The sequence below is a fragment of the Erithacus rubecula genome (genome assembly GCF_903797595.1).
Source record: "Erithacus rubecula genome assembly, chromosome: 8".
NCBI lineage: Eukaryota > Metazoa > Chordata > Aves > Passeriformes > Muscicapidae > Erithacus > Erithacus rubecula.
In genome coordinates, this window is record NC_136659.1 from 34,206,769 (window position 1) to 34,216,376 (window position 9,608).

The following is a 9,608-nucleotide window of genomic DNA, read 5'->3' on the forward strand; positions in this document are numbered from 1 at the left end:
CAAAAATAATATTTGTAACAGGAAAATGGAATGACTGGAATATCTTCTTTTTTGTTGTTTTTGTTATAGTTCTAAATTATTTAACTCTTGGGTGCCCTTGGAAAGTGGACAAAAGTCTACCAAATAAAGTTAAGTTTTTGGAGTATCATCAGCTTGCTTTCCACGCTGTCATGAAATTGTTTTCTTAAATTGGGCTGCTTCCCAAATGAAATTTTCCTCTAGTGAGATAACGTCCCAGAGCAGATTTTCTGAAGCCTTCAGAGATTATTGCTGGGCCAGGAGTGCAGGCTCTGCTGAGTGAGCCTGCAGAAGGTTTTGTGTGGACAGGACCAAGCAAGGCAGAGAAAAGCCAGGGGTGACCTGGAGTTGTGGAGATGCTTTCACAGAGTATGTGAACCCAGGGGGACAGATCATCCTGAGGAGGAGGGATTGCTCTCAGTGGCATCCTCTGAGCTGTCTGTTACATGGGTAGAATTGTATAATCAGAGTGCTTTGGGTTGGAAGGGAAGTTAAAGCTCACCTTGTTCCAAACCCTGCAAGGGCAGGGACTCCTTCCCACCAGACCAGGCTGCTCCAAGCCCTGTCCAGCCTGTCCTTGGGAGACTGAGAATCTGAATCCTTTAGGAAGGTTAAGTAAAGGAGCCTGGATGGGAAAGCTCTACTGAGCTGATGTTTGCTGAGCTGAGGTGTGCATTCATAGAAAAGGTGTGGGCAGGACTGGATCAAACCTCTGTGTCCTCTGTGTCCTCTGCAGGTGACCCTTAAATTCCCCAGAGAGAGGAATGATCAGGCTGCCCTCACCAAAAGAAGACAAAGGGAATGATTGTCCAACCTTTGCCCGTGCTGATGAGCAGTCACCATTAGCTGGCAAAATGTGTCAGGAGCTGGAAGAGATTTTGTTTGACCAAATAGTTTAAAATAGTGGTTGGAATTGAAACCAGCTGCTGCAGATACTGGCCTTTGCAGAAATGTAATTACAACAATCTTTGCACTTTCTATATTACTGCTTTTAGCAAGGCAAATGACTTTCAGAATTTTATTTTTGTACCATGTATCTGAAAAGTGCCCATCTCTGAGGTGGACAGATGCCAGTGGGGACATCACGTATCGTGTAACATATTTCAGCTCCAGGCTCAGAAATGTCACAGGATCCACAGAATCCTTGAAGAACAGAGAGGACCTGAGCTTCTGATGTGTCACTCAAAGGAGAGGTTGTACATGACACATAGGTTGCTTTATACCACTCTGTAACTTGGTGTGCTTATGCAAAGAAGTGCATGTGGGATCGATGGCATATGGTATATTAAGAAAGAATAACACCAGATTTTTAAAAAATGCATTCACCCATTAAATGGTGTAAATTAAAGTAAGCTGTCAAAATGACAGCACAATAATGCCATCTTTGCAATAGCACATACTGCAGCACAGTTAAATCATATCACTTTTGGGGAAGAATTACAGATGAGATCCAAGAAAAAATTGCTTTTGAAATGCAATTCTTTGTTGGTTAAGAATCATCATTGCTAGCCAGGATCCCCTATAAACACATAAAGCAGAGAGTCACCGTAATAAATCATAATAATTTATATCACAGCTAATTCTGGGGAAGTAGCATCAGGGGTTATACTTCAGATACACTTCATATTACTCAAACTGTAATTATTTTCATTAAAATATAAAATTGCTTACAGCCAAGTTACTTGAAACACACAGCATTGCACATTTAACCATGTACACAACAGGGCCACAAGAGTTCAAAATAAGTAAAGTCAAGTGTTAAATAACAGCACTTATACTTTTTAATTGCATATCTTTGCAGACACAATCAATGCACTTTTAATATTCCTTTTTAGTGAAATGTTGGACTGGCTTTTTCAATCATCATCATGTTGATTAAAAGTCAAAGTCAAAATAAACTTGATAAAATACTGTTAGGTGCTTGTAAGCACAGCCTCTCTAATGGTTTGTGCATGTCAAGAGGGCAAATTTTATTCCAGGAGGAGAAAGGGAAATGCTTCAAGTTTGTGTGAAGGCGAGCAGTGGAAGGCTGAAGAGTTTGAACGTTTTCAAGTGTAATAATTTATAACACCACTCGCTCTAGAGTGCCTTTTTCTAACAATCTCAATGGCTTCTACAAACAGTAATTAATTACAGCCTCCAACACCTCTAAGAGGTAAATACAGGCAGTCTGATGTGCTCTTCATCTGTCTGTAGAGCAGAGCAACCCTAACAAATCTCTGGAATATACAGGGGCTGCAGGAGACCTGCCTTTTTGGCAGAACCCAAACACCTTAGATATAGCTATCTTTATTAAATTAAGAGTCAGAAAATGAGGAATAAAATGCATCCTAAAGCCTGGGTTTTTTTTTTCCTGAAAGATCATCACCCATTCTATTCAAAGGATGGGTTTTACTGCAGGGAAGAATCAAAGCTGAGCATTAAAAATGTCCTCACCTGTTTGCTTCAAAAGTTAGGTGACAGTGGTGCATGATGCACAGAATTCCAGAAAAAGGAAGGAAGAGAGAGTTTTCAGGTGTACAAATAGCCCTTGAAGTCAATATGAGTATACAGAGCTTGACTCTAGTCCCCTGTTTTCAATAATTTCATTAGAAAATAATTGTATAAATCTCCTGGTGAACATTTCTTGATGCAGGTCTCATCCATTGCTGCAGATGCCATTAAGATCCTGGAAATCTGTGAACATTTTGTGTCTGTAAGAAAACTCTGCATTCAGACTGGTTGAAGGGCCCAGGCAGATTGACCAAGAACTCTTCGCTTGGAGGAATTCTTCCAGATGACTTTTCCAGCAACTGTTTCCCATGGCAATTCCAGGTGAGTTCAGAGCTCATTTTGAACCTGATCCTGCTTCCTACATTTCATGGTACTTTTGCTGTCTTTGAAATATTGAACCTTTAATTTTGATTTAGTCTAAACCATCTCCATCTTTTCTAAATCAGACAGTGGTGAGTCCTCAATTTGCTTGATATCATAACCCTCCTTTCTCCTGAAGTGGAACAGTCCAAGTTATCCCTTTGATTGGAAAAAACAGAGGATCTGTTTTTCTCATTCTTTATTGTGTATTCTCACAAACTGGGGAGCACTAGGAGTGTTGGAATTAAGGAACTAAAACCACAGAGATTAGGGATAAATCTCAGCACTAAACTTTCTGACGTCTAACTGGTATCAGCAAAACTGGTGTTCCCAACTTTCCCATGCCTGTTGTGCAATGTTACAGGGAGTTGAGGATGACATTCAGCAGTCTTCTTAGGAATTTCAGAAAAAAAGTGATCATTAGGAAAGAAAGATCGTGACAACTCTCTGGCATTATGGATGGAGTTGTTTTCATGGAATTGAAAAATGTGTATAAATTCAGCAGTGAGGGAAGGGATTTGAAGCCTGGCATTAGGGCAGGGCAGTTGGTTACCATCACTGTTTCCTGACTATGTGGGTTGGAGAAGTCTCCTATGCCATGTCCCAGAGGGAAAATCCAGCCTGGTGAGTCCTGTATCCAATGCCTGTGGTGCTGCCTCAACGAAAAAATAGAGAAAGCAAATATCTCTGTGTAGGAATGATATTTTCCTAGGAGAACCTGAAAATCTCCAGGTAAACCCAAAATATAAAAGTGTAAACACTCTCACCATGCTGAATCAATTTCCCAAGCACAAGATCTCTGGGCAGAGCAAAGCAGACCTGCACTTCATGTGTGGATATCTCTGTCCACATTGATTTGCAGTACTTTTTGTCCATTTAGATTAGATATTACGAAGAAATTAAGTGGTGAGGCCCTTGCACAAATTTTCCACCGCAGTTGTGTCTGCTCCTGATCCCTGGAATTGTTCAAGGTCAGGTTGGATGAGACTTGGAGCAATTTGGGACTGTGGGAGCTGTCCCTGTCCAAGGCAGGATGAACTCTAAGGTCCTTTCCAACCCAAAAATTCTATGACTTGTCCTGTCACTTATATGCAAACAAAAAGTGCATTATTCCATCCCTTCCACCATTTGTTAATTTTAGAATCTTCACAATGAGAGACTAAAATAGAAGAAAACAGGTAAAGTAGTGGAAAGCAGTATAATTATTTTAGATTGTATGAGATAGCAACAATCTCCCCAGGAATGTAACTTTTTTAGTTCAAGTTGACATTTAAATTACATTTTGAGCTGGAAAGAAAAGTCAGTGGGAGAAGAAGGATATCAAATGAAATAGTGGCACATGTGGTGAGTCACATTTGCTATTATTTTGTAAGTATTATAAAAATATATCTGATTTTATTGGAATTGACAGAAAATTATTAAAAATTTGAGATAAAGTTTTCCTTTGGTAAACGGTGCCTTACAGATGGCACATCAGAGAAAATTCTCTTCTTGTTAAGAAATCAAAACAGTTCAGGGAACACGGCAGCATCAGGATAATAATAGTTGACAGGTACAGTGGCTGTGAACAAACACCCATATCATGGTATCTGAGATACCATATTTTCCCCACTAAAATTAAACCATGAGCTCTCTTTGACAATGCTGTGTTAATTATGTGCCAGCATTTGCTTCAGTTTGGCTCAATACTGCTTTAATTCTCTCACTAGCTGGCCTTTTTGGAGTTCACTAGGGAAGTTTGGTTAAAAAACTCTTTCCACTCCTTAAATCTATCCCAAGCAGAGCTACAGCAACTGCAGAGGGTATGCTGGACACAGACAGGAGAACCAAATCAAACATAACCCTGATTCTTGACCCATGTGTTTGTGTGCAATTTTCATTGCATCTAAACTCAAATTATGTTCTATGCCTAATGTGGCAATGTCCAGGGTGGATTAAACATTTTTTAAACTGCATGGATTAGGATAAAAGTATTTTTCTGATGGCAATTTGCTATTTCAGAATGAAAACAAACTGATAGTAAAATTGACAAAATCCTAACATAAAATAGTGACAAAAAAAGGTAATCAGTCTATTGCAACATTTGTCAAACTGCTTGATTAAACTGGTGTTTAAAGCAATAACAGCTACAATTTATATTACAATATATTGCATTTTTATGCACAGTAGAGAATTAAGCAAAATATCATGTGTCAATGAGTGCCACTTCACGTAAGGTAATTAATTGCTTCAAGCAAGGTAATTAATTCTATAGTAAATAAATCCGTGGTATTAGACAATTTCAAAGTTAATGCACTGTTTTGTTTTTTTTTCCACATAAGGCTTGAATTATACAGGAATCTGTTTTCCTGCTGACTCCATGTCCCCACCTCCCACAGGTGCTTTTAGGGGAAATAACTCCCTAGTTTTGACTCAAAAATATGTATCAGAATTATAGAGACTGCCTTATTCATCCAGGGAAGAATTCTGAATCTTGATGGGATCAGACACTAAGGGTTAGGACTTGGATGCTACTTTTGGTCTTTCCAGTAATGCCAGAACTGCCATTGCTTTCGGAGCATTCTAAAAATAAAAGGAGTGCTCTTCTACCCCCTCTTCTCCTTCTCTTGCCATGCCATTACAGGGGGAAACCTGCATTCATTCTGCACAGCAGAGATAATTGCAGTCTGATAGTCTTAATGAATGAGTTTATATAGAAATGTTATCGCTGAGACAGTCGAGAACAGGCTGAAGCACATGTGTGGTGAGGAGACCAAAAGCTGTGCTTGAATAAATATGAGAGCAGGAGCAGCACCAAGCCTAATTCTTCTTAAACTCCTTAAATCTTAGCCTGGGATGCACAGGAAGCCTTGCAGTTTCTTTCTGCTTGCAAACGTGAGGGGGAAGTGAAATTAGCATAGATAAAAGTAAGCCTAAAAGATATGTATCTGTGCTGGCATGCAGAACAGCAGGGTCAGTGAAATCATTCAAAGCACTGGGATGTATTCAGCATGTTCAGAAGGTAAAACATCAAAACTGGGGAGAAACAGGCAAGTGAGAAACAATGCAGTAGGAAGAAAACAGAAAGACTGAATAAACCCCAAAGCTTTTCAGAATTACTACTTCCAGTGAGGAGGAGTGTCATGGGAGCAGGGGGAAAAAAAAGGCCTGCAGAGCCCTATTTTTGGTGGTGCTGATCATCACTGTCTTATCTCCCAGAGCTCCCACAGGATTTCACTCATCCTTTTATTCCACATGCAAGGCCCCAGACCAACCAAGGGTTTCAGGGCATGGCCACCCTCCAGGCAGGACAAATGGTTGAGACACCATCAACCCTTCCCAGCCACTTCCTCTCTAACATCATCTTTCAGCCTTAGAAAACAAGATGTCTAGATATAATTGTTGTCTTTACCAGTGATAATGTTTCTTCAGTGAGATTTTTCTCCATTACTGTGAAAATGGCACCAGAGAAATCAGAAAAGTCTCTTTTCTCACTGATTTATCAAATATAGATCAGGAAAAATGATCAGGTGGAAGGAAAGTGCCAGACCCAATGTATATTCCAGGCAATGAGATTTTTTTCCAGTGACCAGAGTGAATTTTGGATTGAACATTTGGAAGTATGGGCTGAGACACAGCACAATATAGAGGAGAAAAGTCAAGTTTGCTGCTAAAAGCAGTGCTGCTGCTCCAGAGGCCAAGGTAGGAGCTGAGAAGATTAGCATGGAGCTGACAAGCTGTCCTGGCTCAGGGAGTCCATTGGAGGTTTCTTCTTGTGGCATTCCCCAGGTCCCAATCTCCTCTGTTACGCTGCCTCTATAGGACCTGGAAATTTCTAAAATTAAAAAAAAAAAACATTATTGTGGCTTTCTGCAGGAAATAGAAAGGAAGAAAAACTGAAAAGAAAAGATAAAAATAAGGAGAATGAAAATCCAACGAAAAGTAACTCCAATCACCCTTCTCCTAGCCACCTGTGGTGTGCCCATGCTCCAGAGCAGGACTCATGTAGGTCAGAGATGGACCAAATCCAGAAAGGTTTGCTAAAGCCCAAATAAAATGGGATAAGCATCTGACTCACAACTTCCTCTGGTTTTTGAAAAGCCTGAGCTACATGGCCATGGCTTTTCAAATCCAATCCAACCCTTCCTTCCCACCCGTGTCTGCTCCGGCGCGTTCCGAGGCAAGCTGTTCTCATGACTCACGGGACGGCTGACCACCATTCTCAACTGTGCTCCTTCTTACACATTTGGTACAAAGAAGGCAAGAAAAGAGATCCATATTCCAGTTTTATGGAGACACAAGCACATACACAGCAATGCTTGATCTGAAGCCAGCTAATGGAGAGGATATGTTGAAACCACCAGGCATATTGTTATGAGGAGAACAATAGATATTGGCAACATTGTTTGATCCGCGTGCCAAGGGTAAAATTAAAGCCGTATGTTCACCCCACCAGACACAGATTGTGGATGGATGTTTACGTAAACAAAGGGTTTGTTAAACTGTGTTATCATTTTCTTTCTTTGGCTCTCCAGCTTCTAGGCCAGGTACATCAATAAACTCTTTTCTGGAAGAGTCTGGAAGAACCACATCAAGAGCAACAGTTACACGAAACCTCGGTTGATTACCATGTGGATATATAACAATTTCTTTTCTTCCCTTAACCTCTTAGAATAGCAGCAATCAGAGCCAACTCCTTTATTCTTGGAGGAAAAAAACCCTCCTCTATAAAGACCCTAGAGATTTTTCAAGAGAGCTTGGGGCCCGGATCAAGAATAAGCTGTAGCAAACCTTTTCCTATTTCCTACCTGCGCTACCCAGCATCCCAACCTCCTGAGCGTGGCTTGTGGCGTTGTTAAAGCAATTGGTAGAAAATGAATCTGGACAATTTCCCGGAGTGTACAGCTGCCCTTTTAACTTACACCTCACCAACCCACCCCAAGTCAGGGAACTGACATGTGGTGTGCGCTCCTCCGGGAGCGGCGGCAGCACAAATACAGCTGTGCAGATCTGGCACACGGGGGTTTTGATTTCATATTTGCTTGCTGGCCAGGCAAAAAGCAGTGAGCTTTCAGGGAAGAATTACCCATTACTGTCTTGTACAGAGGGAATAAGGCAGGGGGGAAAAAAAGGAAAAAAAAAAAGTCTTTCAGTGGTTTATCGAACATTGTTATCCAAAGCTCCCAGTTGGAATATGCTACAAGGTGCTTGTGCATTACTGAGTTGTGTGCATAGAGCTCTTTTGGGGTGGGTGATTATTGCTGGTCTTCATGGAATTTTATAAAAATACCTGAAAGATCTGGGTGCATTGAAAATCTTTCACTTTTTTGTCTTGACTTTGGTTGTCTATAAAATTACCAAAATTTCTCAGTTTAAGGAGTTACAGGGGAAGCTTGATGCATTTGCTTTTTTCATTATTTTATTTTTTTAAGAGTGGCTGCTATTTTTTAATAACTTTATTAATTTATATATTTTTCAAAAAAATATTGCAAACTATAATAAGGCTGTTGCCATCTGGTTCAGACCATGAGTCTGGGACTCTGAGCATCTTTAGCTACATCAACACAAAAATTCCTGATTGCTGTAAACCAGAATTAGATATTTATAAATGCCCACATCTTCGATTTCTTTGTAGAAAATACCCAAGTCAAATAAACTTTATTAAAAAACTTGTACTGACAGTTTTTCTCCCTTTCTTCATGATATCAGCAGCTGCTCTGCTTTAGAAAATGCATACAGCAATTTTCAGGGTTATCTCTGTATTTCTGGCTGGCACTGATGCTTTTGGCAGAGATTACTTGCAAGGAAGTGTCTGCTACATCTTATAGGTCCTACTTTGAAAAGAGGCAGTCACAGGTACTGAAAAGATATATCATCTTCATTCTACTCTGGCAGTTAGCAGAAGGACTGATCACTAAACTGGTCTAATTCAGCTCTTCTCAATCACTTGCAGAGATGAGAAAGTTGTTGGAGAGAGATCACCTGGAGGCTCTGGGATTTTCTTCTGAAGTCATTCTGAATTAGCTGCTAATGGGGAGCTTTCTTTGATAGCTCTTTTATAATTAAATGCAGCTGGATGGAAATCAACCACAAAGGGAACTCAAGTTTGTTTATCATTACTTCTGACTTTGTTAGCAGATGTTTTCTGAGTACCGTGGTAGCTTGTTTAATTTGTCTCCGTGTAATGTGAAGCAGGTAAACTTTGATTAATAAACTGACAAGTACATTCCTTAATTTATTTTAGAAGTTTCCATCTATGTCTGTTACAGCACATGTGCCAAATCCCAAAAGGAAGAAAATAACTGTTTGTGTTTGATTTTTACTGTTATTTCTGAGTCTAAGGCCAGATGAAAACGTGCTTGTTGGTAACACAGCCTTCACCTTTAATGGACACAACCACCAGCAAACTTCTGCCATGTGTGAAAACTGCACGTTACGTTTCCCACTGGGCTATTCTGTGTTAATTTATGAACAAGAATTCACCTTGGTTTACAGGTTGTTTATTTTTCCTATTAATTCCATTGGAAATGCCCTCTATTTTTGGGCTTAGTATGTTCCCACCCTCACTAATTGTGGTGGATGACTGTATGCCCTCAGTCATGAGTGTGTAATTTATACTTGATGTTGTAAGTAAACAGTTATCTTAGAAAAAATGCTGAAATGCAAGTATAAACAACTGAACTTGAATGCTTAAATGCATTTTTTCCTAAGTAAGACATCTACATATATGTGTGAAATTCAAAATCCTGGCTGGAGCT